At 38.2% G+C, this 21,924-nt stretch overlaps 1 protein-coding gene and 1 long non-coding RNA gene across 2 annotated transcripts in view; one reads left to right on the plus strand and one right to left on the minus strand.

Moving 5' to 3' along the window:
* The window catches only part of LOC127502252 (uncharacterized), a 265,865-nt gene that overhangs the window by 104,195 nt on the left and 139,746 nt on the right, over nt 1-21,924 (minus strand). The gene's annotated exons all lie outside the window — the stretch shown is intronic.
* The window catches only part of LOC127502232 (5-hydroxytryptamine receptor 1E), a 41,688-nt gene continuing 40,310 nt past the window's right edge, over nt 20,547-21,924 (plus strand). The window contains exon 1 of the mRNA XM_051875008.1: nt 20,547-20,807. The gene's annotated coding sequence lies outside the window, so the exon portion shown is untranslated. The remainder of the gene's footprint in view (nt 20,808-21,924) is intronic.

Consider the following 21,924-nt stretch of genomic DNA (forward strand, 5'->3'; position numbering starts at 1 on the left):
CACAAACTTTCTGTAATGGCCAGCAAGCTCCAGGAACTGTCTTATCTTCTTTTTGTTTTTGAGTCTCAGAGTCCATGACAAGTGGAAGCCCAGAGGGCATACTTCCACCTACCTAAGTGCAGACCTGGTTAGGTTTGCCATGGGTCATGTCCTCCGCAGCAATCTCAGAACATGCTGGAGATGCCACTGCCCAATCATTACAATAAATAATGACGTCATCGAGGTAAACAGCTGCATTTGATGAGTGTGGTCTGAGGATTCTGTTCAGCAGGGTACACTGACTTTATTCAAGAACCACAGAATCAAGCAAAAAAGCAGACAGGAACACAAGGAACCCAGTCAGGGTCTGATGGGAAAGGAGGATCAGGCAGTCAAGCACTTAGGGAAAGGGGAACCTTCCACCAGGTTACAGTCACCATGCAGCGACTTATTACAGCGAATATTTTGCTATGAATATTTTTCTATTAATCTATGCAATTGGCCATCGGTCCTCTTAGCCAAGACTGCTCCCTTTACAATCACTAAAACACCGTAGCTTCTGTTGTAATCAATAAAGATGCCAACAATACACAATAAATCTCTTACTTACATTGTGTTTGTTAATGAGAGGTTTAGCGAGCCTGCATAACAGCATAGATACATTTGACGTTCTCCAGAACGCAAACACAAATATATTTGCCAATATATTTTTACAGTATCAACAGAGGGTGCTCTTGCTTGCGTTTGAGGGTGCTTAGCATCTTCTAACACTCCCGTAGAACTGGGCCTGCAGGCAGGGGAATAAATGAGGTGAAGTAGAAAATATCCTAATGAATAAAAAAGTAAGGCAAGGTTAAAACTGAAGCTGAGCACATGGCAGAACTAAACACAAATGCTGCCAAACACAAAAGTGCACATCAGCACTTTTAGAGTGCTTGGCTGATTCACAATTGATATTCGTGCCCAGATGCCATGCATGCTGGTCCAGTAGAAATGGGCCATCAAACGATTTATTGTTTTTCTACCTCCAAATGTCCTGCCATCGGATTATGATGAGCTGCTTGGAATAGCATTTGCCATTGGCTCTTCTGTATCAACAGTTGAGCTGTATCCTTCTTTCATCTGAGTGTCCAATTAATTATTGACAAATAGGGGTAGACCATCAATAGTCTGCACTTGCTCAAAGACACGCTTCAAGGTCTCATCCTCAAGGGCAGGAAAAGTTTGCATTCCCCCCACTCCATCACCCAGGACAGTCCCTAAACCACTTCCCCAGCTAAAGCATCCCACACCCCCTCTTGAATATCCTTTTTCGCAGGAATCGCCCACACATATATCCTTCAAGAGTGTTGCAAAACCTGGTCAATTGGTAACTGAGATCTGGGTGAATAAGGAGGGGATTAGCCAGATAACTACACATATTCCTGTGCCAGCAAACACCCCAGACAGCATCATGGAGCAAAAACAAAAGGGTGACTTGCTCTGGTCTGAATCTATAAAGTCATAGTCTGTGACCATCATACACTACGTGATTTTCTTTCCAACTGCCCAAAATATGCAACCTGGCTCTGACTTCCAGCAACTGGTAACTTGTCCACTGCAAACAGGGGCAAAAGTCTGAGCAAAATTCACATTCCAGCCTTTAGTCTTGCATAGTCAGTCTTTCAGTAGAAATAAGTACTTCACAAACAGGCAAAAACACAGTTCCCTTTCAGTCGGTCATGTTCGACGTTAAATCAGATCATTCTGATGAAACGTCTCCGTTCCCTCCGTCAGGGAACGAGGGTTACATAACCGAGACAATCTGCTCATGACTCTATACCTGCTACACTCTAAAAAATGCTGGGTTAAAAACAACCCAATTTGGTTTGAAAATGGACAAACACAGCGATTGGGTTGTTTTGACCCAGCAGTTGGGTTAAAGGTTTGCCCAACCTGCTGGGTAGTTTTATTTAACTCAACTTTTGTTTAAAAATTATTGTATTACTTGCTTAAAATGAACCCAAAGTATGTTGGACATGTTTAATTAATAATAATTAAACAGTAAACATTTATTAAATTATTTATTAATAAATGCTCACCTTTTGATTATTATTGTTGCCTCTAGTAATTATGTGTCTGATTTTTAATTTCAAACCAATTTTGGGTTCATTTTAAGCCAGCTATACAGTCATTTTTAAACAATAGTTGGGTTAAATAGGGCAAACATTTAACTCAACCGCTGGCTTAAAACAACCTAATCGCTGGGTTTGTCCATTTTCAGCCCAGCACTTTTAGAGTGTACTTAAGTGCCTCGGATGAAACTCTGATGCCATTAACCTTTCTTCAAAATTGTAACAAGCTGCTAATAAACAGCCTGACAAAACCCTTATATAACTACACTTTAATGATGGTTTGTGTGCTTTGAGATGTGACGGAAACAGAATATTGATTTATTGTTGTTATTATATGCAAATATAAGCTGTTAGAAGTGTCATCCACACAAAATATACACATTATTTTCTTTTCTTTCCAAAAACAATCAATTATTTTAATCGTGTTGAATTGAGGCTTAATATTGTGCAGTTGTTTGGTTTGTTTCATAAGTGTCATGCCTTTTTATTGAGAGCATTTTTTGTTGATTTGGAATAATGCATTTAAAAAAAGTATTACTTTTAGATGTATTTATAGATAAAGGAACATTTCAGTAAAAATAAAATTTGCCATTATTTTTTGAAATATGAACATATGTTTTTGTTTGTCGGGTGAAGCTGAAGCTCCAGTACGTAGAACTGAATTTCAGCTAATCTGATGGTTCTATACCAGGTTTAACAAAGTTAAATCTAAATCTTCCCAGCAGCCTTTGTTTGGAAATCACAGCTCAATACTATCTGTCAACACACACTCCACACTTTTACCTATTTGTCTCTCTTTCCTCAAGGAAAGTTCCTAGAATTCCCAGTGCTTAAAGCTCAGACTAATGAGATCCTCTTACAGGTCACTCCTACAGTGGCGAATCCTCCGCATAGCGTGTGTTTCACATTCACACACACACACACACACACACACACACACACACACAGAGGGTCTCTTTGTCCTTCCCCCTCTCCAGACCATATTATTTTTCCCTGTCACTGGACAAACACTTGAACATGCCTTTATTTCCATGTGTTTGTCCATAATAAGCAGCTGGTGCTTGTTTTGTTGGCTGCCACAAAGACTTTTGTGATAAAGCAGAGGGAGTCTCAGCTACCCATAATGCCTCTGCAGCCCGCTGCTTTGTGAGGGCACGTAATTGCCGTCTCTAGATCTCTAGAGTTCATCTGAACTAATGCTTTTCCATTTCTCGACCCATTGTTGCCTCCAGCACTCACGTCTCCCTGGCACGAACTCTCTGCTCCTCCTTCAGCTTGATAGAGGATATAGACGTCTGTATCAGGGGACTACATCTGTACTCTCAGAGGAGTATCCTGAGCGCACAGGTTTTTATTACCTGTTAAGGCGCCTTCAGGAAACCGTGTGCACTTTTCAGCTTTCTATTCCAATCTAAAACTGAAATAAATATGAACCGTGCACATTGTGATGAATATAAAAAACACAGTGGCACATAAGTCACACTTGTGCAGTTGTCTGTAAACGCTGCAGGATCCTTTCTATTCACTAACATGACTTTTTCATCATGTCTCAATGTGTTTGAATCCGCTGGTGATTTTTAGTGGATGTATTCTCCTCAAGTTCACAGAGGTGTCCTAGCAGAGAAACAACAGGTGTACATTCACAGAAACATGATCTACAAACACAACACTGACTGTCTTCATGTTCAACACTACATCTATTGTTTTAGCCGTTCAAACCCAACAAAGTTCTCTCTGTCAGATGTTTTGATTCATGCATCTTTCTTTCCATCAATGACACTGGCTTTGATATTGTGTTATGTAATGCAATCATACAAATAGCACTCCTCACAAGAAGCTCACGAGAGACTCCACTCCACTCATGCTAGCATCAGTAACATCAATATACTCAAATAAACATACAAAATACTTACAGTGTCAGTTCTTGAATTAGATTAAGCACCTAATAAGCATAATAATGCATACTGAAGATAATATGTTTGTTGAGAGAATTTCTACAAAATCTCTGTTTTAACAAGGTACACTCTAAAAAATATTGTGTTAAAAACAATCCAAGTTGGGTTGAAAATGGACAAACCCAGTGATTGGGTTGTTTTGACCCAGCAGTTGGGTTAAATGTTTGCCAAACCTGCTGGGTAGTTTTATTTAACTCAACTATTGTTTAAAAATGACTGCATTGCTCGTTTAAAATGAACCCAAAATGGAACCCAAAATGTTGGAAATTAACATTTTAAATTAACACACTCGTTTAATAAATGATTTATTAATAAGTTTAATGAATAATAATTGAACATTAATTAAATTGCTTATTAATAAATGTTCACCTTTGATTATTATTGTTGCCTCTAGTAATTATGTATCTGATTTTTTAATTTCCAACCTATTTTGGGTTCATTTTAAGCCAGACATACAGTCATTTTGAAACAATAGTTGGGTTAAATAAAATTACCCATCACATTGGTCAAACATTTAACCCAACCATTGGGTTTGTCCATTTTCGACCCAACTTGGGTTGTTTTTAACCCAGCATTTTTAGAGTGTAGATATTCAATTTAGTGAAATTCACAACAACACTGTTCAATACTTCACAGAAAACCAAATGTTTATGTTTACAAGGCAAAAAGCACATGCACATGCTCATCAAACACAGTCAGCTGATCTGAATCTTTCTCACACTGCTCCAGGCCATCGGCTGTTCTTATAAATCAACCTTGCATGGCTTTATACAACTTTCATTAGAGGAAAGTTCATTTAAACCAGGAACAGATGGAAATGTCTCTTATAAATAATCACTAGGGCTGAGGTTCACAGGAGCTGATGACAGTATTTTACTTCCCGCACAGCTCCTCGCACCTGTACGCTCTTCCGTGAGGAACATGATTGCGGGAGAAAATGTGTGGATTGTGGCGCGTCAGGCAGAGAACTCAAGAGCGCTCTAATGAAATCCTTCTCAAGGACGCACTTCCCCATAGGAGTCGGCAGGTTATTAAAGATGTAACTGTGTGCTGACAAGTAGAGAGAAAAGAAGAATGAAATAAAAGAATCCATTAATATATGAAATAACACATGAATATTGTCCATAAAGTTCAGAAGTAATAAGTGTGAAAGCGTTTCCCTGGAGCTCATCAAGACAGAGGGACTGGCTTTGTTCCAAAACCTAGTTAGCTGCCTACCTAGAAAGCATTTTCAAATATGAAAGGAGAGTACAGTAAAGAATAAAGTACACTTCTGGTATTGAGGCTGTTACAAAACGTCAAAAGTCTTCTGAGATACTTCAGCTGGTTCGACTTCTAAGGAAGCATCGCATGTGACCTTTACATAGAGCACAATTCCATAATGCATTGCCAAGACAAACATCTGCCCAAAATGGTGGACAAAATGTCATCTAAAAATATACCTAGAATTCACTGAATAGTGAAACTTGTCAATAATACATTGTTTCAGATTAAAATTGGCCAATTAGGTCATACATTTCTTATCTGTCTAAGAAAATAGATCCAAAAGTACGTGAGCCGGTGCGTTCTGCAATCATTCGATTGGTTGGTTGATGGCAGTTGTGGGTTAATTGCAGGTACTCTGTGTGTGTGTGTGTGTGTGTGTGTGTGTGTGTGTGTGTGTATGTTACGTATGTATTAAGTTATTTATTTAAGCAGCAGTCACTGGTTTGTATGTGTCCAAGACAAACTTCCTTCGGGATAATAAAGTTTATCTAATCTAATCTAGACTCCAGTCATAAGTGAGGTTAGCACTTTATTAACACTTGATTAATCAATGCTTTTATTCACTATTAGTTGATGAAGAATTTATTAGTTCGGGCTCTAGTACATGATTATTTGTCAAGTCAAATTTATGTGTATAGCACTTTCACAACACACATTGTTTCAAAACAGCTTTACAGAAAGTCATACTATTATTGTCTTTAATGCCTTACTGCTTTACCATAATTATATATCAAGGGTATATGAACAGTATTTATGTAAAGTATATGTATAGTTTTATGTTATGCATATGTATAGTTAGAATACATATATGTGCAGTTAGTATTTGTATAGTTACATTATATATAGTATATGTATTGTTAGACTATTCAGTAGGTTAGCTATGTGTAGGTTTATACTTGTTTATATGTTTAAATTTATGTTTAAATATGTAGCACCGTGGTCCTGCTAGACACGACATTTTGGTCCATTTTATGTCTCCACATAATTATAGCAAAATTACATTAAAGCTCACTTGAATTAGATCTAGCTATATTGTATTTAGTGACGTCTAGCACATATATCAGTGCCAGACACATGTCTGAATATTCAAAGGATTTAAATGTTGGTTGGTTTTGTTCAAAGCAACAGTAAGTGATTCTCAAAAATTAGGTAAAAAACAAAAAACAGTATGTGACTAAATAAGTATGTCCGAATTCACAGTACTCATAAAAAAAGTAGGCAAATTGTACCTGGATGACCTACTGAATTCTGATTCTGAAGTGTGCATATGATGGACATTTCACTTTCCCATGAGGCCACGGGAGAGGATTTGTGAAGTGACGCAACTAATGCTGGTAGGTCACATGGTGATGACAGCATGGCGAATATAGTACTGTAGATTACATTCATACTACACACCTTCATACTACATAGAACGTATGTCTTGATGTCCCTGATTTCATGCAGAATTACTATAATGTGATGCCGTTCCTTACTTTGGTTGAAAATGACTTATATCGTGGTAAAGATATAAAGTGTTCATATTGTCCACCTCTTTATTTAACAAGGAGCTGCTAGAAAGTCAACACATGATTTCATGATTTGTGAGCAAGTCACGATGATGGCCAGGAACGAAACTCTATTTTGGTCGTAACCGGGAAAAAAACCCTTGGGAAGAACCCAATCTACACCGGGTACATAATAGTAAAGTGTTAACGATTTGACTATAAAGTAGCCCTCCTCAACATTTCTAATAGAGCTTTATGAAACAGGATCATGTCACTGCTCCGGCAACATAAATGAACTGATGAGATTTGATTTTATATTCATAAAACCAGTCTGCCACCTGAAACTTTCAACCCATAAACTGATCTCTCAATAAATGGAATGCCCTTGAATTGTGAGTCTGGATTTCATTAGCACACGATGAGAGTGTTAATGAATTTAAAAATCTTTTAGAATGTCTGAAAATCCAGAGTCACATTTGTAGTGTATGGATGATGATGATGATGCCTCTGTTTTGCTGCACAGCTTCATTGGTTGGATTTCCATGGAAACCAGGCACCAGCTTTTACTACAGGACAAATCAGTCAAGGAGAGAATATATATATAAATATCAGGAAATGTACTGTTTTAACTAAAGAAGAACAAGCAGTGGTAAATAAATTTTCATGACATAGTTATTTGAGGCAAGATTCATTCGTACTGACCTGCTCAAAGTCTCAAATGAACGTGTGACACTTCATTTGATAACATCATTCCTGCTGTTGGCACTGGATAAATGAATGGATCAGCAATGCGAAGTAAGAGTAACCTGTTGGGGGTCAGTTTTATACTCTGCTCTCATATAACTTTTGATTATAATTAATCAAATATGCCGCTGTTCCACTCATTATAACACACACTAATGAAACTCCTGCTGGACGATTGAAATGCTTCTCTGTATTAGACACACCCTTGTCAAAAATTAACTCCAGTGAAATGGAGCAGGTCTCATTTCATACAGAATAGTGCTGCTATCTCTATAATCCAAAATAAAACCGCTCACATCCCAGCTGCTCTTAAACCAGCTCACACTAGCAGACCACTCAAGCATGACCCTCTCATTTTGAGACATTTCCTCGCTCTCCTCCAGCTCTCATGGATAAAAAGCATCATTCCATTGACACAGAGAGGAAAAGACGGATGGCTGCTCGTCCTCTCAGTGCCTTCATTCAGTGTGAGGGAGACACTGTATGAATGAGGCAGTGTGAAGTGTCCTCAGAGGCAGGAGAGAGCTTTAGGAATGGGTGTAAATTATGCCGATGTCACTTAGCTATCAGAACAGTTGTTCTATCTATCTATCTATCTATCTATCTATCTATCTATCTATCTATCTATCCATCTATCTATCTATCTATCTATCTATCTATCTATCTATCTATCTATCCATCTATCTATCTATCTATCCATCCATCCATCTATCTATCACAAATCTGTCATATTGTGCATGGTGCACTGATTTTCTTTTGATTAACTCACAAGTAATGTGTAGCACATATACAATGTCAAAATCATCATTCCATCAGTCATATTTACCTGTTGATCATATGTCAATCAACATTCCACCAGCCATGTTTATCTGACCAGGGAGGAGATGAAGGTGGGAAGAGCCATGGTGGAAAGGCCGAGCAGAACCAGGGAGATGACCGACTGAGGTTGAGACCCAGGAAGAGCCAAAGAGCCAGGGCAACGCCGAAGGCCTGGAGGCCCACAGTGGAGCTGCAGGCGGGCATGACCGTGGTGAAGGCGGTGGGGTGGAAGTCCATGCTGCTGACTTGGAAGTCCAAGGTGGAGTCAGAGGGATGAGGGAGCCTGGCGGAGCCTGAGGGATGACAGTCCATGGTGAAACCGAGGTTGAGCCAAGATGGAGCCGACCAGTCCATGGTTTAGCCAAGATGGAGCCAATGGGTCGGAGGGCCAAGGTGGAGTCCGGTGCAAGGAGGCTTCAGGTGGTTTTGAGGGATCCACAGGCCAAGGAAGAGCTGATGGCTGAGAAGCCCCAGGCAGATCCGTGCAGCTGGACAGAACCACTGGAGGAGCTGAGGGACTAAAGGGAGACAACGGTGACAAGACAGAGGAACTGGATGGCTTTGACAGTGGAGAAGGGAGATGGAGGCTGGGTGGGACCATCCACGATGAAGGAGACTGGAGGTTGGACGATGAAGACTTGGTGCTGGACAACGAAGATGTCGTCCTGACAGAGCCAGGTCTTACGTCACTGTATACATCTCATCTTTCCCAGCAACGCTAGTGGCAGCGCCAAACACACCAGGCTTGTTCAAGATGCACAGACCGATCTGCGTATGACATCAAAGTACCGCAAGAGCGATTCAAAGGCATAAGGAGTCATATGCTCTCCAAACGCGGTACTTTGATGTCATATGCAGATCTGTCTGCACAGTGCCAAGCATCTCAAACAAGCCTTCCATCAACAATGGCAGGATCTTACGTTACTATTGATGTTCATGGCTTTGCAAACCTACATCGGCATCCAAACACGGCGAATCCAACGCGTTCGCGCAGCTCGCCGTAATTTGTATAGACAGAAATTACAATCGAGCTGCTATTTCAGAAATGGTGGTCACAAGTTTCTGTTCGTCTTGTTGGTCACGGTAACCCCACCCCCAGCCCCTGACGCAAGCGGTTCTTACTTCTAGACCAGCAATGTTTTGGTGCTACTTATGAGCCACTTTTCCTGGATCAGAGCTGGTGCTTTGGATGTGGAAAGACAAAGAACTGACTGGAAACTAGGCTCTGGCTCTGAACCAGCACTCAAACTGCCTTGGTGGAAAACGGGTATTTGATGACTTGGAACTGGAGTTATCCAGCAATGACTTAACCACCTTGAAGCTGGATGGGACCAGCGGTGACTGTAGCATAGCAAACACCTTTGTGGCGGGCTCGGGCTCCAAGTCAGGGGTCTGCTCTGGCTCTTGCTCTGTTGCGGGCATGGCTGACAGCTGGCTGGGCTCTGGGTCCAGAGTGGGGCTGGCGAGGTCTTTCTCCATGGGGCAGATAGTGAAAGGTGAGTCGCACTGCACCAGCACCCATTCTACATACTCTGCGAAGCTCCCTCGAGGACCATCCACAGGCAGGCGTGCCTTCGACCACTCGTTAAGCCCGGTGCGATAAAAGCACATAGCAAGCAGTCGTACAGTGGATGAGACACGCCAGGTCAAAAAAATCCGTTGTGTGATCCTCGAGGGAGCGATCCCCCTGCTCCAGCAGGAGGAGGTGAACAGCATGGATATCCATAATATTTTTGCCTTAAAAAATCTTATCATGAGGTGAAGCAGAATGAATATTAAAAAACAGACTTTTAATAAACACAAAGAGTGATAGAATACACATACCAATGTAACGTTAACACAAGACAATGAACTGAAGACACAGAGGGCTTATATACACACAAAGATGGCAATCAACGAAACAGGGAAGAGGTGAGAACTAATGAGAAAACCATAACAACTAACGAAGAACTAGGACACAGGTAAAACAGAGACAATAAAAACCATGACTAGAAATAAAATAAGGCAGTGAAGAAGAACATGACTGTGACAAATACTGTCTTTTATGTTGACACCATTCTGACACCATTTTTACGTCAATCATCAATCAATCATTTTTACCTCATGACAGAGTCATGATTTCAGTTCAGTGTTTTCCTCTTAGCAGCCTTCAAATCATACATAATATGTTTAAATTACACCTCTCTCATATTATTCCACATGAAAATCCAACTCTGGAGGAGCTCCAAGAAATGCTTCAATAAACGTAATTGGAAAACGTTGGAGTAATTTCCCACTCTGCCAGCTGAATGGCTTCCTGTCTCTCGTCTGTTTTGCAGGTGGTATAAGACATCCCCAAAAAAATTTTTTAAAAGGCATATTTATATAAAAATACATTACTCAGTAGTGTTTTCATTACCCACCGTTCACACAGTTTGTATTATGAGTGAGGATTTTCCATTTGATATGCTCCAAATGGAAATCCATTAGTAGTTTTCTATCCAAAGCAACCTATTAATGTGTCCTAAACCCACAGCTGCTTAGTGGAGGCAGATGTCAAAATAAAAACTTCCTGGTGCTGGAAATAGCACAGGTACTGCTGATGGCCATCTAAAATCCTGCTTGTTATCCTGAGTGAACAATAAGTGCTGAAGTGTTTTTGACAGTTGATTAGCGCTTCACGATTTGTGTTTATAACTCAGCCGTGGTAAAACCAAATCAAACCAGTCACAAATTTTTGAGCCGTACTCTTGCAAACAAAGCAAAAATCATATCTGTGATAGTAGATTTTGGAACCAAACCCTCAGAAAAATGTTACTCACATATGGTTTTGATTCATGCATATGTATTTTTGGACAGTTTTTTTTTTTTTGTTCCATAGCTACTTATATCCACTGCAGACAGCAGCTTACTAGGTTCTTGGTTGTATTATAATGCCATTGCAAAACTAGACCAATGTTACATGCACATAATTGGACAGGTGCATTTAAAATCACAGTCATTTAACCTTAGAATTAACCACGGCGTTTAACATCTGAAAATATTTTAAAATAATTAAAATGATCAAGATTATCAACATGGCCAAATTCTAACTTGCATAGCTGTTTTTTTTTACTTTCATCTTCTTCCCACAACTGACCGGCAGATATTTTCAGCTTTCATTCGACTTTATTGTAGCTATGAAGACAAGCTCTCACCTATTCACAGACTACAGCTGACTCAAACATTAACTGAATGCTAATATCATCTGAGATTGATCGCCTCCGACCTGAACGGCGCAGTGGGAATGTGTGTGAGTCAGCGTTCTGGGTGCAATTCAGCTAAAGACCTGAAAAATAAAAATGAGAATAGCCATCTGGCCACAGTCTGAGCAGAAACATCATGGACAATATCCCTCCATAGAGTCTGAAGTTATGTGGAGGGAGAGAGTGAGGGAGTGGGTGGAAGAGAGACAGAGAGAGAGAGAGAGAGAGACAGAGTAATGGGCTGTTAGTAATCACAAGGTTTGTGTGTTTGGGTTGAGAAGAACGGCAGAGCAAATCCTTGCTTGCTGCTTCTGGCGATCCAGTCCTGATGTGGCTCCAGCTGTGTTGTGATTGTGGGGTGTTTTACATCTCGAGCTGGTATGAAGTTACATCTTCATTGTGTATCGAATGTGGACCATCAGCTGGCATCTCACAAGCTTTCTGTTGTCATCTGCTCAAATATGAACACGCCAGTCATGCACAGACAAATATTGACACTATTTTAAGGGTGAGTTTTGGTAACATTTTAGAATATTGATTACTGTCATTAATGAATAACTACACAGGAGCAAATGAGTAACACTGTATTAACATTCTAGTTACTACTATTAACTAACAAGAAACTCTGGTTAACAAATTAGTTATAGCGCTCAGATGAATGCAGTAGTTCACTAGCTAATCAATGACTACTATTTTTTTCATATTTTCCAGAGAACTACTATACTAGTTCATAATTAATGTGAATAATGCATGATGTATGATTAATTCTAAACTGAAGGTCATGGTAACCCACTAGTAATGACTCAAGTATTACCAAATCCTTCAGAAGGAATTACTAATTATTTGGATCAATATTCTAAAGTGAAAAACATGATAATGCCTTAAAATTTACTGAAGTCATCGTAAACTTTTGATGTTTTGGATAGTAATGACTCAAGTGTTACACATCCTACTAGAAATCAATAATTATTTGGATCAGTATTCTGAAGTGAAGTTCATGGTAACCCACTAGTAATGACTCAAGTGTTACCAAATCCATCGAAAGGAATTACTATCCAAAACCTTACAAAAACCTCAAAAGCTTAAAATGATTTCAGTCATTACCAGTAACTCTATAACTTCGGTAATTTCTTCTGAAGGATTTGGTAGCATAAGTCATTACTAGAGCTATTAATTACTAAATCATTAATCAAAATTTCTTGTTAGTTATCTAGAATGTTAATATTGCATTTCTCGTTTGTTATTGTGTAGTTATTCATTAATGATGGAATAGTATGGTATAAAATGAATGACTTAAAAAGTCATAATTATGTAATAAAAAATCTAAATTATGACATACTAAATCGAAATTATGAGGTTAAGAAATCAAAATTACAACTTAAAAGTATAAATTATGACATATTAAATCGAAATTGAAAGTCATAGCTTATTATGTCATAATTTTGACTTTCATAATTTTGACTTTTTTATCTCATAATTATGAGTGTCATAATTTTCACTTTTTATGTCATCATTTCAATTTTTTGAGATTTTATAGTGTGAATGTCATAATTTATTTCATCATTCACCTTCATGTTGTTGTGTTTTTTCCAAACTTGTTTGACTTTCTTCAGTGAAACACAACAACAGAATTTTTGATGAATTCAAATGAATTGTGTTCAATGGAGAAAAGTGAAGTCAATCAGGTTTGGAAAATCAACAGAACGCTTGTTGAAAAGCCAGTAAATCCAAAGAGTGCCAAATCCTTCATTGCAAGCAGTTTATTTTCATCAAAACACCCCTGTTTCTGCTCAGTTTCAAATCAAGGCATGTTAGCAGAAAATGATGACCACTGACTGCACTACAGAAACCTCATGAGATGTTACAGTATGTGCTCTATTTCAAGACATGTTTCTTCTGTGTGTGTGTGTGTGTGTGTGAGTGTGGACTCCTAATGTCATAAGTGTGAGACTCACTTTCAAAGGATAAATTAAATGGATGAAACACTCTTTTAACTAGAGATTTTACTGCAGCACAATGCATGTGCACACAGTGTGTTTAACTGGATGGGCTGTGGTGTCCACTAATCCACAGCATTCTGATCTGTATGCCTTTATGAGAGCGAGCGGAGTCTCTCTGTCATCCTTCCAGTGTCACAGAGCGTAAATGCAACATGACAGTAGCTCTGCCAGCACGCCTGCGGACTTCAATGGCTTCTGCTCATCAGCGTTTAGATGAGTTTCCTCATCGACAGACCGAGAATTACACCGCACTTGTGTGTGTGTGTGTGTGTGTGTGTTTACACACGGCCTCATTAGTCACAGACAGGCTGAGTGTCATGTTAGGGATCAGACATGACGTTGTAATGCTTTGGCAAAGCAAAAAGTACTTTTGTCATGCCAATAAAGCTATTTGAATTGAATTTAACTGAATAGCAGCAGTTCTGCATAATTCCGCTTTACAAAACCTTTAAGTGGCACTTAGGGACGATATAAACTTAACTTGATCACTTTGGTGTCAGTCAGATGAGTGAGTGGAATCATGTGCAGCAGTCAAAGATCTGGATACATGACACAAACTGACTTCAGTGCTTCTCATTTTCTACTCTGCACTGTGAATATTTACACAACATGAAACATGTCTTTGTTTGCTGACTGTCTCTTGTTGTGACCTTGTTAAACCTACAGACTTACATTGCAGGAGGAAGCTGACCATCATAGGGAACAGTATAGGGACCTGAGGCTGGGACAGCAAGAAACACCCAGAACGCCACACCGACCCGACCCACATTATCAGTGCGGCAGTGAGTTTTCTTCAGATAAATGAAGATCATTCATAATGATATACTATATGAAATGCTGATTCTTTACAGACCTTCTCATCTTTAGTCTAGACTTTAAGTTGACACTTATCCTCACTTATGATAGCAAAGATGTAAAAAGCAATTTTAGAGTCTCCTGAGATGTCGTCTTTAAAGATGTCTCTGTCTGATTGACAGGATGCGTGGGATGCTGTTGACTTAATGACAACTTAATGGCATATTCATAGATTGGTTCTGTTCTGAAAAGCTCTGATGTTACTGCCCTCATAAACTACTACATGGAAAAATTAAAACTATGTATGGCAAACACAAATGCCTTTCTAATGGTTTGAAATACAGGAAATAGTTTTATGAGCATTTTAATAATCCAGAGACGTGTCTCTAAAATAAATAAACATTTTTTATTTTGTGCTTTGTAAGTTTGCTGATTGTTTACATGCACAAACAGCTATATTACACACTAGAGAAAAAATAAAAAAATCGTAATAGGTCCCCTTTAAGCAGTTTTAGGGCCGTTTACAAGACACCATTTTCAACTAAAAACGTTAAACTTTTTATGTTTATAATGTTTATTTTGGCCGTTCATTTACATGACAATGGCATTTTGGGGGCCGTTTTAAAACAGGTTTCAAAGTGCAAGTTTTTGAAAACAGTAACACTTTACAATAAGGTTCATTAGTTAACATTATTTAACTACATAATGAACTGCACTTCTACAGCATTTATTAATCTTTGTTAATGTTAATTTCAACGTTTACATAAATTATTAAAATCAAGAGTTTTGTTAACATTAGTTTATGCTCTGTGAACTAACATGAACAAACAATGAACAACTGTATTTTCATTAACTAACATTAACAAAGATTAGTAAATACAGTAACAAATGTATTGCTCATGGTTAGTTCATGTTAGTTAATACATTAACTAATGTTTAACTAATGAACCTTATTGTTAAGTGTTAACTTGAAAACAATGTCATTACTGTCTTCATGTAAACTACACAAATGCAAATCTGTGAAAACGGTGACAGCATGCACATGTAATTCATATTTGTCAAAAACATAATTGAAATGGGTCAGATTTCTGCACTGAAGAAATAAATCATGCCATAGTTTATTATTAACTATTTGTTCAATTGTTATTTATTCAAATTGCTTAGAATCAGCATAAATCTGTTCAATGTGAAAACAATAAAAAAGTACACTGTAAAAATGAATTTTACTTAGTTTAACTTAAAAAAAAAAGTTACCTGGTTGTCTTAGAATGTTGAGTTCATTGAAATTGTTAATGCAATGAAGGCGATTGGTTTAATTAGCAGAAACTCAAAATATTATGTTATCTGAACCACATTAATTATTTAAGTTGTTTTGACAAAAGAAAAAATGTCATAAAAAATCATGAAAATATTTTTTTACAGTGCATGTTTAAGCCCAAAGTATACTTCGTTTTTTATGCGTATACGCTTGGTCAAACGCACAGCCTTGCAAAGTAAACTTCACTTGACTCGTATGCGTACACAGACGTTCGATGCATGCGCATTGCGACAAATTACAATACCTCTGAGTTACAACCCATATGAACATCTATTCTTTCATGCTAGAGTTGTACAAATGGATACTTTCTAACCTCTTCACACAATCTGTCGTCTATGTAGACCTCCATTGTTGCTGTAGCTTGCATGTGTTCCGGTCTGTTCTGTTTATGCAGTTTTTCTTCGACTACTTTGTGAATCGACGCCCCCAGGGCGCGGTTACCACCTTGTGGATAAAGTAATTACTGCAAAAAAAATGCGCATGTGCAACCTGCGCGTACAAAATAAGCGCGGTTACAAAAATTCAGGGGTGCTCGTTTAGTATGCACATACTATTCTGATGACGAAATTTGCATTGCACACTGTACGCTGACCCTCACATACATGTAAAAAGTGAAGTATACTTTGGGCTTTAGTCTATAGTGCTCTGTAAAAGAATGCATATGTGCGCACTGTGCCCCCTGCGTAGACTTTCTTTACAAAGTGACATCGCCAACTACTGGCCTGGCATGCATAATGCAGTGTTTTTAGTCAGTTTCGCAGATCCATGTGAAGGGGGATCGTATTGATAGCTAACATTGTCGTGTGTGCAAAGGAAAAACTTTTCCGTTTTTAGTACATCGTTGTCATGTAAACGTACCCTTAGAGGACAGGAAAACCTCATCTTCATCACAGAAAGTGAGTCCTGCCCTGCACTACTGTATGGGATTGAGAGAAAACGCTTACATATCTAGTTTATAGAGATTCAGATCTCACACACATTCTCATGTAACACACTGTACAACAGCTACAGTACAGAATCAAAATAAATGCATTACCAGCATGTGATGAACACAAATTTGGCAGATAATAATGAGGCAATATTTCAGTACATTAGACGAATCCAAAAGCACACACACAAAGATAGAGCAGGTTTGTTGAACAATAATGAAGCATCTGCAAATCTAAACATGTACTTATAATTACACTTGTCATTATGAGCCCTTTAAGCTGCAGATTTGGATGTTTTTTCTCTCACCCTGGTAATTACATTGCCCCTTTTCTTTTTTAAGCTGCTCCTGGGGCTTTTTGACAGCTGAGATTATTCTGCATTGAATCTAAATCAAAGCGTCTCCTTAAAAGCACACAGCAGACTTAATTAAAGCACAGAGAACAGCTGAATATAAATAATGCGTGCTTTTGGGAGGTGTGATTTTTGCAACAATGAATATTAATTATGCATACTTTTTAATAAGTCAGAGACACATTGATAGCTTTCAATGACATAAGAGAGAATGATAATTCTCATTTTATTGTTCAGCTTTTTCCATTTCCAGGGGTGCCCAATCCTGTTCCTGGAGATCTGCCTTCCTGCAAAGTTCAGCTCCAACCCTGATCAAACACAACTGAACCAGCTAATTAAGATCTTCAGGAGCACTTGATAATTACAGACAGGTGTGGATCAGGGTTGGATCTGAACTAATCAAACACATTGGGAAACTAGGTCAAACAGGCAGACAAGGAAGACAGAACCAAAACACAAAGAAACACAGTCAAAACAGAACATAACTGATATAATAAATAAAAATAAATAAATAAAAGACAATAGTAAACAGTCAGCAGTCAGGACAATAATATTGGTGAATAAATGTCCCTAAATGGTCAAGCCAAAAGGCGACAGTGGCAAGGAACCCAAACTCCATCGGTGACAGATACAGAAAGAAACAATGGGAGAAACCAGGCTCAGTGGGGGGACCAGTCCTCCTCTGGCCAGACAAACAAATATGGTGTGGTTTAATTCCAGGCTGCATCACAACTGAACTGAAACAGGAGTATATATACTTATAACGATACATGTGTGGTACGGATACGTAACTATAGAAACAAACGAGGACATAATCATTAACCAAGGAAACTAAACAGAGCAGGGAAACAGGAACTAAGGGAAACAAAATAGAATATCAAAATAAGAGTCAGTAATACTTTATTTTACAGTGTCATTGTTGCACGTTACATGTAATTACTGTAGTACAACCCAAATTCCGGAAAAGTTGGGACGTTTTTTAAATTTGAATAAAATGAAAACTAAAAGACTTTCAAATCACATGAGCCAATATTTTATTCACAATAGAACATAGATAACATAACAAATGTTTAAAACAGAGAAATCTTACACTTTTATCCACTAAATGAGCTCATTTCAAATTTGATGCCTGCTACAGGTCTCAAATAAGTTGGGATGGGGGCAACAAATGGCTGAAAAAGCAAGAAATTTTGAAAAGATTCAGCTGGGAGAGCATCTAGCAACTAGATATCAATTAACTAAGTTAATTGATATTTAACATGATTAGCCATAAAAGGGATGTTTTAGAGAGGCAGAGTCTCCCAGAAGTAAAGATGGGCAGAGATGCGTAAAAAGATTGTGGAATACTTTAAAAACAATGTTCCTCAATGTCAAATTGCAAAGGCTTTGCGAATCTCATCTTCTACAGTGCATAACTTCATCAAAAGATTCAGAGAAACTGGAGAAATCTCTGTGCGTAAGGGACAAGGCCGAAGACCTTTATTGGATGGCCTTGGTCTTCAGGCCCTCAGACGACACTGCATCACTCATCGGCATGACTGTGTCAATGACATTACTAAATGGGCCCAGGAATACTTCCAGAAACCACTGTCGGTAAACACAATCCGCCGTGCCATCTGCAGATGCCAACTAAAGCTCTATCATGCAAAAAGGAAGCCATATGTGAACATGGTCCAGAAGCGCTGTCGTGTCCTGTGGGCCAAGACTCATTTAAAATGGACCGTTTCAAAGTGGAAAAGTGTTCTATGGTCAGACAAGCCCAAATTTGACATTCTTGTTGGAAATCACGGACACCGTGTCCTCCGGGCTAAAGAGGAGGGAGACCTTCCAGCGTGTTATCAGCGTTCAGTTCAAAATCCAGCATCTCTGATGGTATGGGGGTGCATAAGTGCATACGGTATGGGCAGCTTGCGTGTTTTGGAAGGCACTATGAATGCTGAAAGGTATATAAAGGTTTTAGAGCAACATATGCTCCCCTCCAGACGACGTCTATTTCAGGGAAGGCCTTGTGTATTTCAGCAGGACAATGCAAAACCACATACTGCAGCTATTACAACAGCATGGCTTCGTCGTAGAAGAGTCCAGGTGCTGAATTGGCCTGCCTGCAGTCCAGATCTTTCATCTATAGAGGAAAAACTCTTCAGCAACTGGAAACCTATATCAGGCAAGAATGGGGCCAAATTCCAACACCAAAACTCCAGAAACTCATAACCTTGATGCCCAGACGTCTTCACACTGTTTTAAAAAGAAGAGGAGATGCTACACCATGGTAAACATAATCCCAACTATTTTGAGACCTGTAGCAGGCATCAAATTTGAAAGCTAATTTTGTGCGTAAAAGTGTAAAATTTCTCAGTTTAAACATTTGTTATGTTATCTATGTTCTATTGTGAATAAAATATTGTCTCATGTGATTTGAAAGTCTTTTAGTTTTCATTTTATTCAAATTTAAAAAATGTCCCAACTTTTCCGGAATTCAGGTTGTAATAACTAGAAATGATGCATAATTACATGCAATTAACCCTAAACCAAACCCTAACCCTAAACCTATAGTAAGTAAATGCAGTTAATTATTATTACTCAGTACTTAAATGTATAATAACACTGTAATACTGACACCTTAAAATAAAGTGTAACCTAAGAGTCCATAACTGTGACACTGTTGTATTAACTGTGTTAATTAAATGTTTGGCTAAAATCCATAATGCTAATACAAAAAAAAAAAAAACAACAACAACAACAACAACAAAAAAACACTGTAAGTCACTATATAATGATTTAGATTTGAAATGAAATGTCATATCAGGACCAGAAAAAAAATCCAGAACAAAGATCTTTTTTTATTTTATTTAACTTTGTCCATGTTTGCTGTTTTTACTATAGATTTCTTAATTTATAAAAACAGTTAAAAGATATTCTTGTCAAATCAGTGTCAATAAACAGCAATTGCACTATTATTTTAATATTTTTGGTGGAAATGTTCATAAGTTTGTTGTTGTTGTTACATTTTGTTTCTATACAGAAATGAGCTTTCAGAAATAAATCCATCCTCAGAAATATTCACAGGAGTAGCTAAACGTGATAACTAGCCCCATAATGTTTAACGTGAAACAAACTGAAAGGTTGAGTTGATGAATGAACATGAGTGTGAATATCTTCACCAGAAGAAGAAGACCATCTGTAAAAAATTGAGTCCCATGATCAGTGTCACCTATTTACTGACATTTGACTAGAATATACACATAGAAATTATGCACAATATGAAAGATTTACTATTCATTTCACATCATAATGTATATTTTAGATGTTTCAAGATCCTAAAACTTTGTTTATTGCCAGGTTTTAAAAAAAATGCCTAATTTTCAACGTGGTCTTAGACATTCTTTATTTAATTGTTTGTTTGTTTTTTATATTCATAGTAATTAATAGGCTATAAACAGTACACAGCATTCAACATACAACATTCATGTAGCTGACTAGCAGATAATAAAGCGTGTTATCAGTATCATGACGTGTTATCCCGTCTCCATGGTTCCCAGCCTCAGCAGCTGATGTGAGGAGCCCTCTGCTGTTCCCGGGCTTCACATCACACACAGCAGCGCGAGCGCTCAGGGCTCCACGAGCTCGGACAGGTGATGATGGAGCTTTCATAGGGTATCTGCACAGGTGTGTGAGGGAGATTCATAGATACACACCTGATGAAACCCAGGGCCAGTTACACACCGACGCGGATAACAGAGGAGAAGCAGCAAACAACGACTCTTTTCCATAGATTATGGATATTTGATTCACCTTTAAAGAAGCACACGGACGCTTGAGATGCAGGTGAGGCAAAGTTCTTCGTAAATCGTTTGTTGTTTCTTATTATATGTCTGTGGATTGCATTGAAACAAGCGTCAGGAAAAACTTAATGAGAAACGAGTTACAAGTCTGACTTTTCACAATAACTGCTAACAGAAAATGGGATTTTTAACACTTTTGTCAAATATTTGGCCCGTTTATTGTCATGACACACAGGAGAGCTTCTAAATGGAAGTCATTCAAATGCAGTTCTACACAGAAAAGCAGTTGATTTCAGCACTTGTTTGATTAGACTTTCCTTTCTCGTGTTGCAGGGCAACAGTGTTAAAGTTTAGCTAACTTTGGTTCTGTTTAATGATCTGCAGTTGTCATGACACTCAGCACGAGCCTGATGTGAGCGAGAGATGCTGCTTTTGCAATTTAAAGTGACAGAATATGCTTAAATAGATGCAAGAAAGAAGACCAATCGCAATGCAGTATATGCAAAAAATATGATGACGCCATCTAAATCATAAGTCAAAATTGTTCTAACTTTTAAAAGGATCTACAAACATATCTTCATCTCAGGTATTTAATATGGAACAATAATGACATTTTATACAAACATGAGTGTCTGCACCTGAACATGAGTGTCTGGTTTGAAATTATCAATTATTTAAATGGCTTTCTTTAGTTATAATGAGAAATATTACAGCTTTCTACAATATTCTTTAAAACCAGTCTCCAAAGAGACGTCGATCAGTCCACTGTTTGTGGTTTCGCATTGGCTTCAATGGTTTACAGATGATATTGTTTGGAAAAAGAAGGTCAAGGACATATCGTTTGAATATATTCATAGATTTAGCCCTGATAAACAATATTTTACAAAATGCACTGCAGGAACCACTAATGTTCTGATGTACCATAATGCAGCAGATGTCTGGTACTGCCCTTTTTCTTCGAGCTTTTGAAAAAAAGGTATTAGATTTTGTGTGTTCTTGTGGTGTCATCAGACATGACATTAAGTTCCTACAGATATTCATTGATGTTTACAGTGTAGGCTCCAAAAAGTTGGCATATTTCAAACTGTGTCCTTCTGGGATTCCTGTGCCTTTATCCCCACAGTCACAGTCAGGCGATCAGAGGAAGCAGGATAGAAAAA

The sequence above is a fragment of the Ctenopharyngodon idella genome, chromosome 20 (genome assembly GCF_019924925.1).
Source record: "Ctenopharyngodon idella isolate HZGC_01 chromosome 20, HZGC01, whole genome shotgun sequence".
Lineage (NCBI taxonomy): Eukaryota > Metazoa > Chordata > Actinopteri > Cypriniformes > Xenocyprididae > Ctenopharyngodon > Ctenopharyngodon idella.